Consider the following 17,342-nt stretch of genomic DNA (forward strand, 5'->3'; position numbering starts at 1 on the left):
TTTGTGGTCTTTTCCAACCGCAATGATTTGATGAAGATCAGAAGGGTTGCTTATTAGCAAGACAACAAACATGGCCTAGACCAACCAGGTGATGCAAAACTTCTCACAAATGCAATGGAGCTTTGGCCCACTTCAAATAAGGATTTCAGCGTGCACCACAAATACTGAGATAATGAGATGGCAGAATCAGCCCTTTTTACTCTAGTTTTCTATAGGTTTCCAAGGTGTGCAGCACTTGTTTCTTTTAAGCAAGAAGGTCTAATCTGCATCCCGTAATGCTCAACACTCAGCACCTAACATTCAACATGTCCTTAAAATGGGATTGTTCTGTGCTACCAGTGGAACCGTGGGGTAGAGGAACCCTGAAAATCTTTCTGAGTGCAATGGTAGGAGGAGAAATTAAGACTCAGGAAGCCATTGCACTTTGGGAGAAGCTAGTAAGATGAGGATTTCTGTAGTGAAAGAGCCAACCACTCCAAGAGTACTCATAATCCCTCCTGACTTTCACACCACATCATTTTGCAGTGAGGGCTGGACTTGCACGTCATGTTACAGTGGTACACATGAGAAATACAGCAACAGTAGCTAGGCAAGCACTCTCCACGTATGGCAGAGGAGGAGGTATTACATTACCCTGTGCAGCCATGAGCTCATCCGGTCTGAAAGAGAACAGAAAACCTTTGGTTTCTGAGGCAAACAGCTAATAATAGCCCTCAGCTAGCAAAATTCAAGTGTAAAAGCACTACATTGCTGGGTTTTCTCCCTACACCTCTGCAATAAGATGTGGACTGGCTTTGGCTGCTGAGGATTAACTTGGTAGATTCCAGCTGTTGCCATAGTCTTTCTGTCATCGTTCATATTTCATTTTCTCTGACAGATACCTCCCAAATCTACCCTGTCTGTAATCCACTCTTTGCTGAAACTGCCAGTTTCCTGAGCCAAAAGCATGAGCGACACAACTCACGGAACAGATCCAAAGCCCCCAGAATCACATCCACGTGGTGTGGGAACAGTAAGAGCTGATGGTTTAGAGTCTACACCACAGGCAGCAGCAAAACTGTCTACTACAGGAGCAGAGATATATTGCACACCAGGGACTGAAGGAGCAGAATGCCCCAAGATGGAGAGAGCAAAGACTGCAACCTTTACAAGGGAACAGAACGCAAGCTATGCCCTGCAAGGACACCAGGTCTGTGTGAGCAGAAAGGCAGTAGACTCCCAGTACAGTTGCTCCTCCACATAGCTGACCAAATGCCAAACCTTGACCAGAATTAAGCTCCAATGTGTTCACTGCCATAGGAAAGAAGAGGAGAAAACAGATTCCCTGTCCTGATCAGCTCAGAATACAAGACAAGAACTGTAAAGTTAACAGAGAACAAGCTGACTTACGAGCAAAAACCAGCAGAGTGCAGCTACAAATAAAACAGAAGACAAACCCTCGTCATCAGCCAGCTCACTAATGGTCACTCAGAATGCAGCTGATGTGCTCAAGGCTATCTGGAGTCTAAGTTAAAATTTACCAGATCTTGTGCAAAATATACTGACACCAGAGCAATCTCTACTGCAGCTGGAGTGAGAGATCTGCCTCCATGCTAAACTCTCAGACTAATGAGAAATGTACAATTAGAAAGGTATCAATGGATTCATGACTGGTGTCACGGGTTACTTAGATTTACCTATGCCCGTGACAGGGGAAGCCACCCCGTGGCCCCCCCCCCCCGGGGCCCTGAAAGGAGGGGGAAAAAGGGAGTGGGATAAAACAGCGACAATCTAAGGAGGAAAAACTTATTTTACTAAATATGATACCGAAATACAAGATAACACATATAATATAATTGAGGCTAACAAATCGAACGAAACAGAGAGAGAGAGAGAGTCCCCGAAAACCGAGAGGCCTACTGTGAACTCTAGGCGACACGGCTGGAACGCTTCCCACTCTCCGAGAATTTCGAGAGAAGAAGGAGGGCACTCCAGCCTGGAAATGAGATTATATAGAGTCCTGGTCCCGTGACTTATCATTAACCCTGTTGTTCTCTGGGATATGTAGTCTTCTTCTGTGGACTGCACATTCAATAGAAGTATCCATACTTTACATGATGTTATGATGTGGAATACTGATAGCAAAATTACAAAATTACATTGCAATTAGTTGATGGAAACAATTTCTTGCACATTTCATCTACTCGGTTTTCTAGCCGTGAGATGGCAGAAACTGCGGCATGCAGTTGAGGGAGCTGCTGATCGGTGGTTTGAAGCATTATAATCAGCTCAACAACTCGGGGCCATCTGTCCCCGAATCCTTTAGAACCTGTTACCAATGACTGTGCAATTCTCTCTGGTGCTGTACTTATGATTTTCTGCCACATGTCAGGATCGGCCCTCACTCTCTCAGGGTCAAGTTCGCTTGGATCAGGGCTGTACAACATTTTCGCCATGGCCAATTCCCTCAAGCGCTGAATACCTTTTTGGACGGTATTCCAACTATCAAATTTAGGCTTCAAAGCATCCTTATAGGGGTACCTTTCTCTCACGGCTTCTAACAGCCGCAACCAGAGAGTGGCAGCTCCATCCGAACATCTGCTAATCCCTCTGTCGATACCTGCATCTTGGGCAATGCTTCCTAGTTGGCGAGCTTCATTACCATCTAGAGACAAGCTGTTGGCCCCGTTGTCCCAGCAGCGAAGCAACCAAGCAAGGATACCTTCATCTTGACGCCGTGTGAACTCCTTTCTTGAGCCTTGGATTTCAGTCAGCTTCAGAGGTCGACAATAGGTGATTTCCTCCTCATCATCAGTCTCTTCTTCATGCCTCTTGGTTTTTGCCTTTGCTTTTTTCAGTACTGCTCCATGCCCGGCACCTGGGTCTTCTGCTGCCCCCCCCTGTGCTTCTCCTTCTTTTCGTTCTAGACGCATGGACACCCGTTTCCATTTCTTGCCTTCCACAGGGGCAACTGATATTGCTACTGATGCCTCCTGTGACTGATCAGAATTAACTTGGGCTTGAATCTCAGATCGGAAACTCTCTCTCTCCAGAATAGTATGATACAAAGCACGGTATGCATAAGCCAAACCCCACATAAGGTTTACCTCCTTAGATCTCTGACCCAAATACTCACTTAATTTCTTAGGGTCCCTTAGGTGTTCAAGAGTGAAATCCCATGACACTGCGGGTCCCCATGCTTCTAAGACTTTTCCTAAACCTTTCCATATTCCCTGCCAGTCATCATTCTCTGGTTCTGGAGGAGACTTCCGCATAGAACGAATGCATAGGAACATATATGCATTCATTAATAGTGATAACATGGATGCAAGTATGAACCCTATCTCAGTTACTGAAAGGCGTGTGGAAACCTGAGAGTACAACCTAAATAAAAAGGGTTTTTTTAGCCTGTACAATGAATTAAACATGGTGCTGTTTGTAAAATTGCCTGTTCCATCTGGGATGCAAGTACTTGTAAGATTCGCAATTCCATCTGGGGTGTAGGTGCCAAAATTCTGACCATACCACATCTCATAAAAGTACCAGGCAGGTGTCTCCATCAGTATCCACCTTATTAGGCTATATACCTGCACAATTCCACAACACCAAATTATGGTGTTAATAGTTGACCAATACTTTAAGAAGATCATAATTGCTTTCAATCCCTTAAACAGAGCAACTGGGATGAAGAGTGGATTCATAGCTGGCAGGCTCTGTAAAAGTCAGAGCTAGCTAGCTTTGCTCTAAGGGAGAAAGAAATCCCTTTGTTTTCTACACAAAAGTTAGATAGCAGTGCTGAGAATGTACAGCAGCCCTTAATGCTGACAATTTGTCTGGTATTTCAAGGTCACGTTCTCAGTGAGCAGCTACGAAAAGATAACACTCCCCTAACGAAGCTCTTTAAGAGTAAAGAGAGAGTCGTTCTAAAAGCTAAAAAGCTCTATGCCCGCATCCTCCACCAAAAAATCTGTCACGGGTTACTTAGATTTACCTATGCCCGTGACAGGGGAAGCCACCCCGTGGGCCCCCCCCCCCCGGGGTCCGGAAAGGAGGGGGAAAAAGGGAGTGGGATAAAACAGCGACAATCTAAGGAGGAAAAACTTATTTTACTAAATATGATATCGAAATACAAGATAACACATATAATATAATTGAGGCTAACAAATCGAACGAAACAGAGAGAGAGAGAGAGTCCCTGAAAACCGAGAGGCCTACTGTGAACTCTAGGCGACACGGCTGGAACGCTTCCCACTCTCCGAGAAGTTCGAGAGAAGAAGGAGGGCACTCCAGCCTGGAAACGAGATTATATAGAGTCCTGGTCCCGTGACTTATCATTAACCCTGTTGTTCTCTGGGATATGTAGTCTTCTTCTGTGGACTGCACATTCAATAGAAGTATCCATACTTTACATGATGTTATGATGTGGAATACTGATAGCAAAATTACAAAATTACAAAACCATGACAACTGGTCATTACATTTACAGAACATGGAACGAATGGTCGTCAACGTGGGATTCAACAAGCCAAAGGCAAGTGCAATGCCTCTGACTAAAAGTTCTTAGGACACCAACAACCAAACCTCAGTGCACCCACAGTAGAGAACTGTAACTACTACTGTTGAAATATCAACTGGTAGAGCAGTGTTGCACATTGTATAAATCACAGTTGGACATCTATGGACAGCTCATTATAAAAGTAGTCGTTGGGGAAGAGCTGGATGAAACACTGTTAAAAACAAATAATCATTTTAGCTGCACGTTTGTAAGCATTTCTTTTCATCCTCCCAAAAACAGTTTCATGGCAGAATCAAGAGGACACATTCACACAGACGTTTCCACAGCCAGACTATGGAATAATCAAAGAATATCAACCAAAATGTGTTTCCTACCAGTTACATGAATCTTGAAGGTGAGTTTCTGGCCAGCAGCCTCGCAGCTGTACTCCCCTGCATCTTTCTTCTCCACCTGGCTCACCACCAGCCGACGCTGTTTGCCCTCTGACTCAGCCTTGAACTTCTTGCTCGAGGTGATCAGTTTCCCCTCCTTGTACCACTTCACCTCTGTCTTCTCCTGGGCCACCTCTCAGCTCAGCGTGGCATTTTGAGTCAGTACAGCCTTCACCTCTTTTTGTACCTTGTCCTTGTTTGTAAACACATCTTCTTTCTCTGCAGGGACATCACAACAGTCACACCGTTTTGCTGTAGTCTGCTGCAGAGCTAACTCCAGTTCCCCGTTTTCACTATACTTGCCCTTCACAGAGAGCATCGTGATGCCTCATTAAGACAGGAAAATACTTTCCCCTCTATTTTGCCTTGGGAAATGATAAGCATATCATTTCATATCACATCATATCACATCATATCACAAAGCTAAACATTTCTCAGTCTGATAGCAGATTTGGACATGAGATTTAGAACACCTGCATGCACTGCTGAACCTCCTCCCTTCTCTTTTTTTCTTCTGATGTCTCTCTACATTTCCAGTAAATCAGAAGGGAACGGCCCTCTAGAACAGGTTGCCCAAGGAGACTGTGGATGCTCCATCCCTGCAGGCATTCAAGGCCAGGCTGGATGTGGTTCTGGGCAGCCTGGGCTGCTGCTTGGCAACCCTGCACATAGGAAGAAGGGGGTTGGAACTGGATGAGCACTGTGGGGCTTTGCAACCCAGGCCATTTATGAGTCTGATTAGTGGCATTTTCCACCTAATTGTGTCATTAAAATTTTGTAACCAGATCTCTTCAAACACCTCCCCTTTTCTCACTCCTTGCATGCCTGGTGTGCTCTTGCACTGTAACCCTGCAGACACCAGCTGACTACAAGAGCTGCACAAGTTACCCTCCTTGCCTATGGTTTGTTGCAGGAATTCATTCCTGGATGGAAAAGCACATGTAGAAAAGTGTTGCTATGACACTAGATGACAAAGAAAGTCCTATAGCCAAAATGTTTTGCACCAGAGAGGCTGTCAGTTGATCCTCCCAATGCAAGACACACCAAATGAAGCGTTCCTTTATCTCTGGGATTCCAAGCATTTTCTCACCTCTGACTTTCACTTGGAATGTTGCTTTGTCATCTTTTGTTTCACAGCTGTAGCTCCCTTGGTCTTTCAGGGTCACATATTTGACCATGAGCTTGAGGTGCGTCCCCTGGGAAATGATGGTTGTCCTCTGGTCCTGCTTCACCTCTGTTTGATCTTTCTTCCATACGACAGCTCCGCTTGCAGCTGACACCTCACACACCAGCTCCAGGTCTTCAGAAGGAGTGACTGATATTTCGGGAGTCGTTTTGGACTTGCTGACAAGATTAATGGCTTCATCTGAAGAAAAAAAGAGAAAGTGGTTTACATCCTGATTCAGGCTTATTCGGCACAGCATGAAGATACAGTTAGAACTGATTGTAATGTCTCTGCTCATTACATTTGGGTGATTGAGTTTCACCTCTGGAGGTACTCACATACAAACATCTGCTTGATTCTCCTGTGTAAGGAAAGAGTAAGTTCTATGCAGACAGTTCTTATTTCTTTTAATCAATTCTGTATTCTGCACATGTTCTTCTGAAGCTAAAATGAAGGCAGCTAAGTAACGTGTTTTCAATACATGAACAAACCTATTCAACACCTTGTCTCTAAGCTAACAAGCAGCGTTTGATGAGCACATCAGTATTTCATGCCCTTAATTCCATCCACACAGAACCTGCCTGAGGAGCAAGCTGATGGCTGTTAGCTACAGGCAGACCTAGCTTAGTATTGCATTTCTTAGAGCAACAACTGTCGCTTTCAGTCACTGAATACACCAAGGCCAATTGCTATGCCAGGCACATTTATGGCATCAGTGAACAAATAATTCGTTAAAAATTGTAATAGACAGGAGCCATGTATTCTTTTAAAACTAGATGACCAAAGAAGAACAGTCCCTCTAGAGTCAAGCTGTGAAGAACTAATAGCACCAACCAATATCACATACATAGATTACTTCCCTGCCCTAAACCATCTTGTGACCATTTGGTGCTATTAATTAAGCCCTCTTGATGGCTTTTTTGTCTGAGCCATGTGACATTTTGTGATAGGAGTTACTGCTAGTGTTCCCTTAACCCAACACCAAAGTAGGAGGTATCCATTCTCAGGGAATCATGCAGGCTTCCTCTGTATTTGATGCTCAGAGACAGCCCCAGAACTTTTTAAATCTTAGCTTAGCTCTCATCCAATAATGTTCATCAAACAGTGCAACTTGTCCCTTGGGGATGCCTTTGTTCTGCATCAACCAGTTCCAACGGAGTCTTCTTGGCTTGTTTTAGATCAGTTTTTCAACAGATAAAGCCAGGGTCTTTGAATTACAAAGTGAAATTGCAGAATGCATGATTCTCAACCAAACAGAACAGCAGGTGGGATGCAGGGTGAACACCTGAGCCAATACCACCTGCAAGCAATCCTTCAATATCTTAGGAATCTCTAGCCATCCCAAATCCAGTGTTGTGCTTGATCTATCATCTCTGCTGAGTTTTTAGCTAGCTGATGGTGAGCATCGTGGTGGTGATGGGTGAGCAGTCGGACTAGAGGGTCTTAATCAACCTTAAGGATCCTGTGATCAGAGGAATGTGAATGTGCTGTTAGAGGTCACAAGCGCTGTACTGCAGCATGAGCATACACAGCGAAAGGCTTTCAGTAGAGCTTCAGTTCATAAATGAAAACTGGGTTATGGAAAAGAGGCTCAAGATAGAAACCAGAAAACAGATCTTAACGCCAGGTTCTGTGAATGCAGCCAGCAGAATTTCACAGATATTGAATTTCAATGACAATTTCTTGTGTTATTTTACCCTCCAGCTCCACCCTGAACATGAACATGTCAGTGACAAGCATTACTCCTCCAGGCTTGACCTGACAGTGCTTTACTTGTACTATGAGCTAATGCCAGGAAGAGCAGGAAAAGAGTTTCATCCACGTGCCTTCTCCTTCCTTAGTAAAACCAGTGTGAAACTGCAGCCACGTCAGGCTGAAGGAGACGTCTCAGATGTCCTGCCTGGATGCAGGAGGTCACGTGTCAGAGGATGTCTGGCACGTCAAGTCTCATGGCAGTGCAGTGCATGACAAACTGCAACAACACTTTCCTGTGGGCTCCTTTGGGCACGAGGCCCAGCGGGTGACACACCTCTGGCTGCAGCTCTTCAGAGCCTCCCAGCAGCCACGTGATGCCCATGGGAGAGACACAGCTGACCCGCACAGCAGATGATTTACCAGCTAGCTCTGGTTTACAGCAAGAGAAGATACAAGTGGCGATGCTGAATGGTGAAATACTGCGAGTGTGTGGCATGGGTATAAGATTGGTGAGCCTGAGGATGTTCAAAGTCAGGCTGGACAGGGCTCAGAGCACCTGATGGAGCTGCGGTGCCCCTGTTCATTGCGGGGGGAGTCCAACTAGCTGACCCTTAAGGGTCTCTTCCCTATCTATGAGATACACGAAAGCTGATTCTGCAGTAACCAAGCTACCAACAGCAGTTGTTTGTCTTACAGCTTGCCAACACAGGTTTTAAAATAACAGCATTGATTACTCATTTGATAGTCACATTACAGTGCAAAGCACATGGAAAAGTCCATCAGCTAATTCAATTAATTCTGGGGGCAGACCTGCCAGTACAAAATATTATGCTAACATGACAAAGAGAGAGAAGAAAAGCAAAATTAAGACTAGCTGACAAGCCTTGGCAGGAAGTTCTTTTCTCCATAAATTTAGTCCCATTATTCAATTCTGTTTGGAGCTGTCTCCATGCCTCTCTGCAGTTCGTTCTTTGAGAAGAAGCAATTAAGTAAGCTCTCCAATGCCAAAGTGCATACACTGCTCTAGGGCTTTGTTGTTTCTCCATGGACCAACAAGGGTTACAAGCCAGCAGAAGATGATGAAGAGCCTCATGCATACTCAGTGTGAAAAAAAAAAAGGCAATTGTTGCTGGGAAGAAGGTGCATTTGCATTTGTGTCATCTGCAGAGGGTACTGCAGAAATGGAAAGTCTTCCACTGGAGCAAACAAAGGGCTCTCATTTATTGCAATCAAGGCCCAGCGTGTGGATCTCAGAGATCAGACCTACACCCTGCAGCAAAACAGAGACCTGCGTGGGAAAGTTCAGTTTCTCTCTACATCTGTGCAAGAAAAAGCCCACCATGGAATGACAGCTAAGTAAACATCCCTGTGATTCTTCACAGGTCTCTTCTACATTTGGGATCACTGCTACAAAAAGAGCATTTTACATCATCTCTCGTGGCCACCCTGAGAGAAGAGCAGGAAGGCTGGGATGCTCTTTTTCCTCTCTTTCCCTTGACTTCCTCTATATCTTAGGGACGAATCACAGGACAGAACACAGAAATCAAATGGCTCTACAAAGCAGATTGGCCAGTTCAAGTCAAAACAGCCACTGAAAACACCCCAGATGCTGTCTTACAACAGCTGGACTGTCGGGGAGTCAGGTGAATGCAGTCTGCTGGCCCTGGGCAGGAAGAGGACAGCCCAGACTGTCACATACCTTTCACTGAAAGCTGATAGAGCATTTTATCCCCCTCACAGATGCACTGACAACTTCCAGCATCATCCATAGAGACGCTGTGAATTTTCAGGGTGTGTTTCTTCCCCTCAATGTGCAGTTCATAATTTTCACTGGCCTTGAGCTCCTTCCCATCCTTCATCCACTCCACAGTAGCACCTGTGTCTGAAAGCTCAGCCTGCAGTTTGGCTTCCTCACGCAGCCGAGCGCAGATCTTTTCTACATCTTTGCTCTTATTGGTAAATCTCACTGCAGCACCTGTCAGGAGCAAAGGCCTCGTTATTTCAATTGATATCAGGCTAACGTGGTCAATGTTTGCTGCAACATCTCTGAAAAAGTATCACCTTTTGTTCCTGCACTCATCATTGTGTCAGTGCTGAGCAATTCAAGATATTTCATTTGGTCTTCTTACAGGATTTACTAAGTAAAAATCAACCAAACATCTCCTTCTACTGATTAAGAATGCTCTAAACATGCTTCTGCAGAGGTTTCCACCCAATGACAAACAGCTCCTCCCATAATGAATCTTTATTTGTTCTACGTTGTCATGCTAAGCTGATTGATAGAGATATTATTGGAATGATTGCTCCCCTACTTCTAAACTATTCCAGTGCAATCAGAAAGGCTGTCTGAACCTGGAGCTGAAAGTACTGCTCTATGGTGATGCAGTGGTAAACATGGTGACTGAATGCACTGGCCAAGAGCTGTGAACTGCAGACATTCATCAGCTGGCATGAAGCAATCTGGTTCAGATACCAAGCAGCTGGGTAGACTGGCTTACCCTACACTCAGTGCTATCATGTTTAGGTCATTACCAGGACTCACGTCAGTCCATGGGATGCAATTTCAGGTATTTGGTACAGTCAGTGAATGCCTGCAGCCCCAGTTCTAATCATCAGATCACAGCAACTCTGCCTTGACTGTAAGAGGAAAGGAGAAGGATCAAAGCAAATACCTCTCACTCTCATCTTGGTGCTGACATCAACATTTTTGGCAACAAATTTCACTTCTGCTCCATCATCGTTCTTGGGGACGTTCTCCATGATTAGGCTGTGAGTAGTTTGGGTTCTCTTGATGATGCAGGTCTCGCTTTCCTGTAAGACTTTACCATTGAGGCATCAAGTGCCGCAACACGTTGTTGTAAGGTCAATAGTAAACATGGCATCCCCTCCAGGTACAGCTTCACCAGTTGTTAGGGGGGATTTCACAGCCAGGACTGGGTCTGAGGAAGAACAACGTTTGTCTTAATGCTCTTTAGATGCAAGTCTGGTATCTCATTTAGAGATGGAAGATTAAATCATAGGTACATTTCTACTTCTCCCTTTGCATGAGTGCTTGAAGAAGCACTTCTATGCTTAAGATCTGCTACAGAAAGTTCTGCCTCTTGCACATGTGACATATCAAAAGATAAGGATATTCATGTCTCTGTCACAGAAACATAACTCGTATCACTTTAGAGGTATCTGGAGGTTGATAGGAGATAGGAGAACTGGGAATAAAGGAAATCCTTTGGTGTGTTAATGCACTACTGTCCTTAAAGTCAAAGGAAGCATCTTTAGGGAACCAACACAGCTGCTCAGCACACACTGACCCATTTCCATTGGGGTTTTTGTGCTTACCAAGGTGCACGCTCCCTGGGAATTCCAGAGACGGGCTCTGTCCATGCGCATTGACTGCAGACACTCGGAACTGATCATCAGCCTCTTCAGACAGATTGCTCACCGTGAACTCTGGGACGGGGACATGAGACTTGTGGCACTCACCCACGTGAAGCCAGTTAGTTTATTGGGTTCCACAATGTAGCCATGGATTGGAATGGGGAGGTGCATCTTCGGAGGGGACCATGCCAGCGTCACTGACGTTTCTGTTTTATTTTTCACCACGGGGTCAGTTGGGGGCTGGGTGGGAGGTTTTCTGGGAGCTGAACAGAAATAAATACAGAAATATTAGCATAAGGTCATTTAGGCTGGAAAAGACCTTCAAGATCAGCAGACTCAACTTTCAGCATGACCTACTGAGTCCCACCATTAACTACTGTGGTACCTGAGGACATACATGACAAGCTTATTCCTGCAGGTATTTGCATAGTGAATATATTGACCCTCTGGTTGCTTTGGAACATTTTAGAGGTTAAAATCCCATCAGACTTTTTCACTGTGTGCAGCCACTGATACAGGCAGGAGGCTGGGAATTACCTGATGGGCTCTAGTTTCAGACTACTGACACAGTCAAGGATTGATTTCATTTCATTTTGGCCATCAGAAAGTTTGGTGTCTGGTTTCAGTCAGCCATCTAGACTCCAATTATAATCATATGGAGAACAGCGCATTTAGGAGAACTCATCTCAATAAACCTGAATGAAATCACAGAATCATAGGATCACAGGAGAGCTTGGGTTGGAAGAAAACATCAAGATCATTCAGTTCTAAACACCCTGCCATGGGCTGGCTGCCCACTAACCAGCTCAGGCTGCCCATCACCCATCCAACCTCGCCTTCAACACCAAGGACAGGCATCCACAGCTTCTCTGGGCAGCCTGAAATGGAAGCAATGAGCCACATGTTGAAGATACTCAAATATTCATGACTGTAGAGAGAGCCAAATACTCCATACATATTGCCTGCCTGGTAAATGGCATTAAAATGCCAACAACAGACTCATCCAGCTCATTGAAAATGGTGTGAACATGGCGTACAGGATTCTTCCAGCAGCTAGTTAGATCTGCAAAGTGTAAAAACATGAAATCTCAATGCGATACCATTTTCCCTCATAACATAAACAGACACATAACTGCTTTGGGGTGCACTGTTACCAGCCTGTCAGTTGCTGTTGGTCAGTGCTAGATGCCAAAGGTCCCACTAACACAGCATGAAGCCGAAAGCTAGACGCTGGTATCAGATCTCCTGACCTTACCATCAGAAATTGAGATGTCATATTTTGCTCAGAGGTGCCTGCTTGTAGGAGGGACAGCTTCCGAGCTTTTTCTGCTCCAGGAACCAGCTCCAGCTTCAGAATTTAAACAGCAGTCAGAAATTAAACTGAGCTTTGTCACCTCCATCAAATAGAAGGAGTGGTTGGGTGGTACAGCTTTCCAAATCACTTAGAAACTGTCACAACAATCAGATGCCTACCTTTTCTTTTTGAACTTGTTAATACATAGAGCTTAATAGCATCAGAATGCCCCAAGCACTTCAGATAACAGGACAGCTGTAAACCCTTCTTTAAGGATTCCTTTGTTTAACCACTGAGTAACTGTAATTCAGTGGTGCTGGTGGGAGAAGGGAAGTCCTAATCTTCCCAGATGGTGAATAGAGTTGATGTTCACATGCAGACTGGTGCTGCAGCACAGCCAGAAACCACTCATCTGGGAAACACAGCACCAAGAAAACAATGGGAATAGCTTCATAAAATCAGGCAGCTTCACCCAAATTTCATGTCAGGTCCATTATTCTTCCTATTTTCAGGAAGAAATGTTTTCCCTTATTCTTGTAGTTTTATTTTCTTTTCCTTTCCAGCAAGCAGCTTTGTAGCTTACAAATTGTTTTCTAATCACCTCCTGGTGTGGACAAATCACACAGGTCTGACTCCATGTTTTACATAGTTAGCATTTTATATTTGTTCCACTATGGAACTGTACAGTCATAGAATGGCCTGGGTTGAAAAGGATCCCAAAGATCATCCAGTTCCAACCCCCTGCTATGTGCAGGGTCGCCAACCACCAGACCAGGCTGCCCAGAGCCACATCCAGCCTGGCCTTGAATGCCTGCAGGGATGGGGCATCCACAGCCTCCTTGGGCAACCTGTTCCAGTGCGTCACCACCCTCTGAGCGAAAAACATCTTCCTAAGATCCAACCTAAACCTCCCCTGTCTCAGTTTAAAACCATTCCCCCTTGTTCTATCACTGTCCACCCTCATAAACAGCCATTCCCCCTCCTGTTTATACGCTCCAATCAAGTACTCAAAGGCCACAATGAGGTCTCCCCACAGCCTTCCATTCTCCAGGCTAAACAAGCCCAGATCCCTCCACCTTTCCTCATAGGAGAGCTGCTCCAGCCCTCTGATCATCACAGTGGCCCTCCTCTGGACCCCCCCCAACAGCTCCACATCCTTCCCAGGCCTGGACACAGTGCTGCAAATATGGCCTCACAAGAGCTGAGCAGGAGGGGACAATCACCTCCCTCTCCTGCTGGCCACCCCTTTTTCAGTGCAGCCCAGAACACACATGGATCTATCTTTTCCATACGGATATTCCCATCTGTGTACATATATATACCACACCTACACCCCCACAATCTGCTACAACTCCATAGAATTTTCAAGGTTGGAAAAGACCTGGATGATCTTATGATCTTATGATCTCAGATCTTATGATCTGGATGATCTTATGATCATCCAGTCCAACCATCACCAATACTTCCCAGTTAAATCACATCCCTCAACACAACACCCAAACTTTTTGTGAACTTCCCAGGGTCGGTGACTCTACATGAGAGAAAAGGGCACTCAGATAAGGGATTCTGCATTTGCTATTAGCAGAGGTGGGATGAGACCGAGCACTGCCCCAGCTCCTGGGATAACGCAGAAGGGCTGAGACCTTCCAGCTGCTTCCACCCAGGGTCACACAGCAAAGCCGACCCTGCAGGAGTCTGCATCATTCTTTGCATGGCATTGCTAAGAGGAAGATCCCCCCCCTACCCTTGGCTCTACACTCCAGCTGCTGTCTGCCATCTGTAAAGCCACCACAGCTCTCCTACTGGAGTTCCCATCTGCACAGTGACAGCTTGGTTTCTTCTTACTGTCAAAGCAGCCACAGCCTCAGTGCTTCTCAAATCTCCCCTTTTCAGCTGATTTCCTCTTTCTAGTGGCTGGGCAATTCCTCCCTCTCACAGTCATCCCTCTGCCCCACTCTGTGCCCACAGACCCACAGAGGGCACACAGAGCCAGCCCTGTCCCAGCTGCTGCTGCTTCACATCTGACAGTCTCAGGAGCTGAGATCCAGGCCGAGACAGCAATGCCCAGACATGGTTTGTAGGACGTTTGTGATAGGAAATAGGGAGGTTTGTGATTAAACCTGCCCCCTAAGGAGGAAGGCAATGCTGCCTGCAGCCCCAGCAGGCATTACAAAACATCCCCATTTACAGGAGGGTTTTAAATAGCACAATTCAGGAACTACAACTGCACAAATTCCCGCATGCCCTGGAATAAGTTTGGGAATGGACAAGGTTCTACCACCTGTGCAATGCCATAGAAATAACAACCATCCACCTGTAAACCTCCATCCTCTCCCCTGCTGCACAAAGGGAAGCTCAACAGCAGTGCACAAATGTCCCAGCAATGTCTGAGCACTGCTCTGTGCATCCCAACCTGCTCATCCCATCCACTCCTGGCTGGGCAGCAGGATTGGGGTGGCACACTGCAATGGGCACAGAGGAACGTGGAAGCCCCACACATGTGAGGAAGGGGCTGGCTGTGCTCCACACTCACGTTATCAGACGTGATTTGCCCTTCTGTGGGGAGCCTCTGCTCTTTCCCAGCTCATCCTCCAGCGTCTGGGACTCCAGGATCTCATTCAGGCTGTTGCTGGCTGCGGGGCAGCTCCATGAAGAGCCGCCCCTCCACCGACCGGCACACAACAGCCGCTCCCGCGCACTGCGGCTCAGCCAATCGGAGCCGGCGGAGCTGCCGCTGCCCGATGGGACCCCCCCCCCCCCACGTATTGACCCCCCAGACGAGGAAGAGGAGGAGGAGAGCGACGAGGAGCTGCCGCAGGAGCTGACGTTGGGGCGGGGGGGCAACGCGGGGGGGGGTCGGCAGTGGGGGGTGGGGTAGGGGAGGGGGTGGGGCAGCATTACCCCCGGACCCCGTGGACCCCCCCCCCCCCAGCCAAAGTGCTGCTCTCCGACCCCCGCGGGCTCTTTGTGCAGCCGCTGCCCTCCAGGTAAAGACCACGCCCCAATTTGTGACCCCCCCCCCCATATTGCGCTTTGCCCACCCCCTCCCCCAACCCCGCAACCCCCCCCCCTCCCCACATCGCCCCCCTCCCCCCCCCGGGTGGGGTTGGTGGGGGGGGTGTTGTCGACGATGTGCCTTAAGCCGCGCCGGGGTCGTGTGCCAAACCCCCCCCCCCCTCCATCAAGATGAATGGGGCGCTGAGGGGGGGGGGGCTCAGCCGTGAGGATAAAGGGGGGGGTTACAGGGGGGGGGGGGGGCGGCGCTATAGGGAACGCAACTGATTTAAGCCCCCCCCCCACATTAACACCCCATTGTGTGTGGGGGTGAAGCACCCAATAACCCAATAACCCCCCCCCAGTGCCAAACAGCCCCAACACCCCCCTCAAAGCCGCTGCCTTACGCTGTGCCCCCCCCGCATGAAGGCAAAATAGAGAGGAAAGTGTTTTCCTGTCTTAATGAGGCATCACGATGCTCCCTGTGAAGGGCAAGTATAGTGAAAACGGGGAACTGGAGTAAGCTCTACAGCAGACTACAGCAAAACGGTTTGACTGTTCTGATGTCCCTGCAGAGAAAGAAGACGTGTTTACAAGCAAGGACAAGGTACAAAAGGAAGTGAAGGCTGTACTGACTCAAAATACCACGCTGAGCTTGCCCAGGAGAAGACTCACCAAGATTCATGTCACAGGTGAGAGAAATTGTTTCGACTGTATTGAATCCCCCAACAAAGAAGGAGGGGAAAGTTAAGTGGTTTGACACATTCAGCCCCAGCATTCAGTGATGTAGACGGTGCTTAAATTCTGTTTATTTCATGCACTGTTTTGTTTGCCTTCTGAAGCTATGAACACTTAGGACTTGGGTAGCCTCAGCTTAAGACAGACTGGAAATAACTGGGGAATTTCCCTGGGGATCTCAAGTAGATGCAATGATAGCAAAATGAGAAGTCAATAATTTCAGGGGAAATTAAAGAATATTAAAGATATCTTCAGGGCACAAGCACACCCCTGCAAATGCTTCTTCCTAAGTAGTCTCAGAGACAGCATTTGGTCACAATGCTAGACGGCGGCACTGGTGGTTTCTATTAAATTAAAGAAACCTGCAACTAAAAAGGTTTTCCTGTATTTTCTTTTGTTTTCTTCTCTATAGCAGGTACAAAAGAAATGCTTAAAAATAGAAAGGCTTCAAGCTGGTGCTTTTCTTTCCAAAATGGAGGAAGACAGGCGTTCTATTTATTAGGAGAGTCTGATAGGAAAGTGGAAAAAGGCTTTTTACCAGGGTCTGTAGCAACATAACAAAGGGCAATAGTTTCAAAAGTGAAGAGGGTAGACTCAGTTTGGACATGAGAAAAGTTCTTTATGATGAGGGTGGTGATACACTGGAACAGATTGTCCGGTGAAGGTTGTGGGTGACTCATCATTGGAGTGTCCAAGGCCAGGCTGGATGGGGACCTTGGGCAGCCTCATTTAGTGAATGATGTCCCTGACCACGGCAAGAGGTTGGACTGGATGATCTTTAAAGCTTCCTTCTATACCCAAATCGTTCTATGATTCCATAGGGGAAACCATTTTATTACTGCCTCTGAAAACTCAGGAGATATTAGAATTGTTTTCAGAAATATGTAGGTGAGAAAAATACATTTCCTCACTATGACTTAATTACAAACAGAATTTAACCTTGACCCTCACCTGGCTTTTGCTGGCAAAGCAACTTACAGCTGTCAGCTTGTTTGGACAATTTAATGCCTGTCCCCTTGTATGAAACAGACTTTTCAATGACTGTGTATGCTGGTGTGCTGCTGGACAGTGGGGAAAGGGGTGTTTTTTAATTTTTGAAGATATTGGAACATGATACTGGTGGAAATGAAAACAAGTTTAGGGCTATCTAAGCTG

Source organism: Coturnix japonica, chromosome 10 (assembly GCF_054131305.1).
Source record: "Coturnix japonica strain WE chromosome 10, WE-NBRP24, whole genome shotgun sequence".
Classification (NCBI taxonomy): domain Eukaryota; kingdom Metazoa; phylum Chordata; class Aves; order Galliformes; family Phasianidae; genus Coturnix; species Coturnix japonica.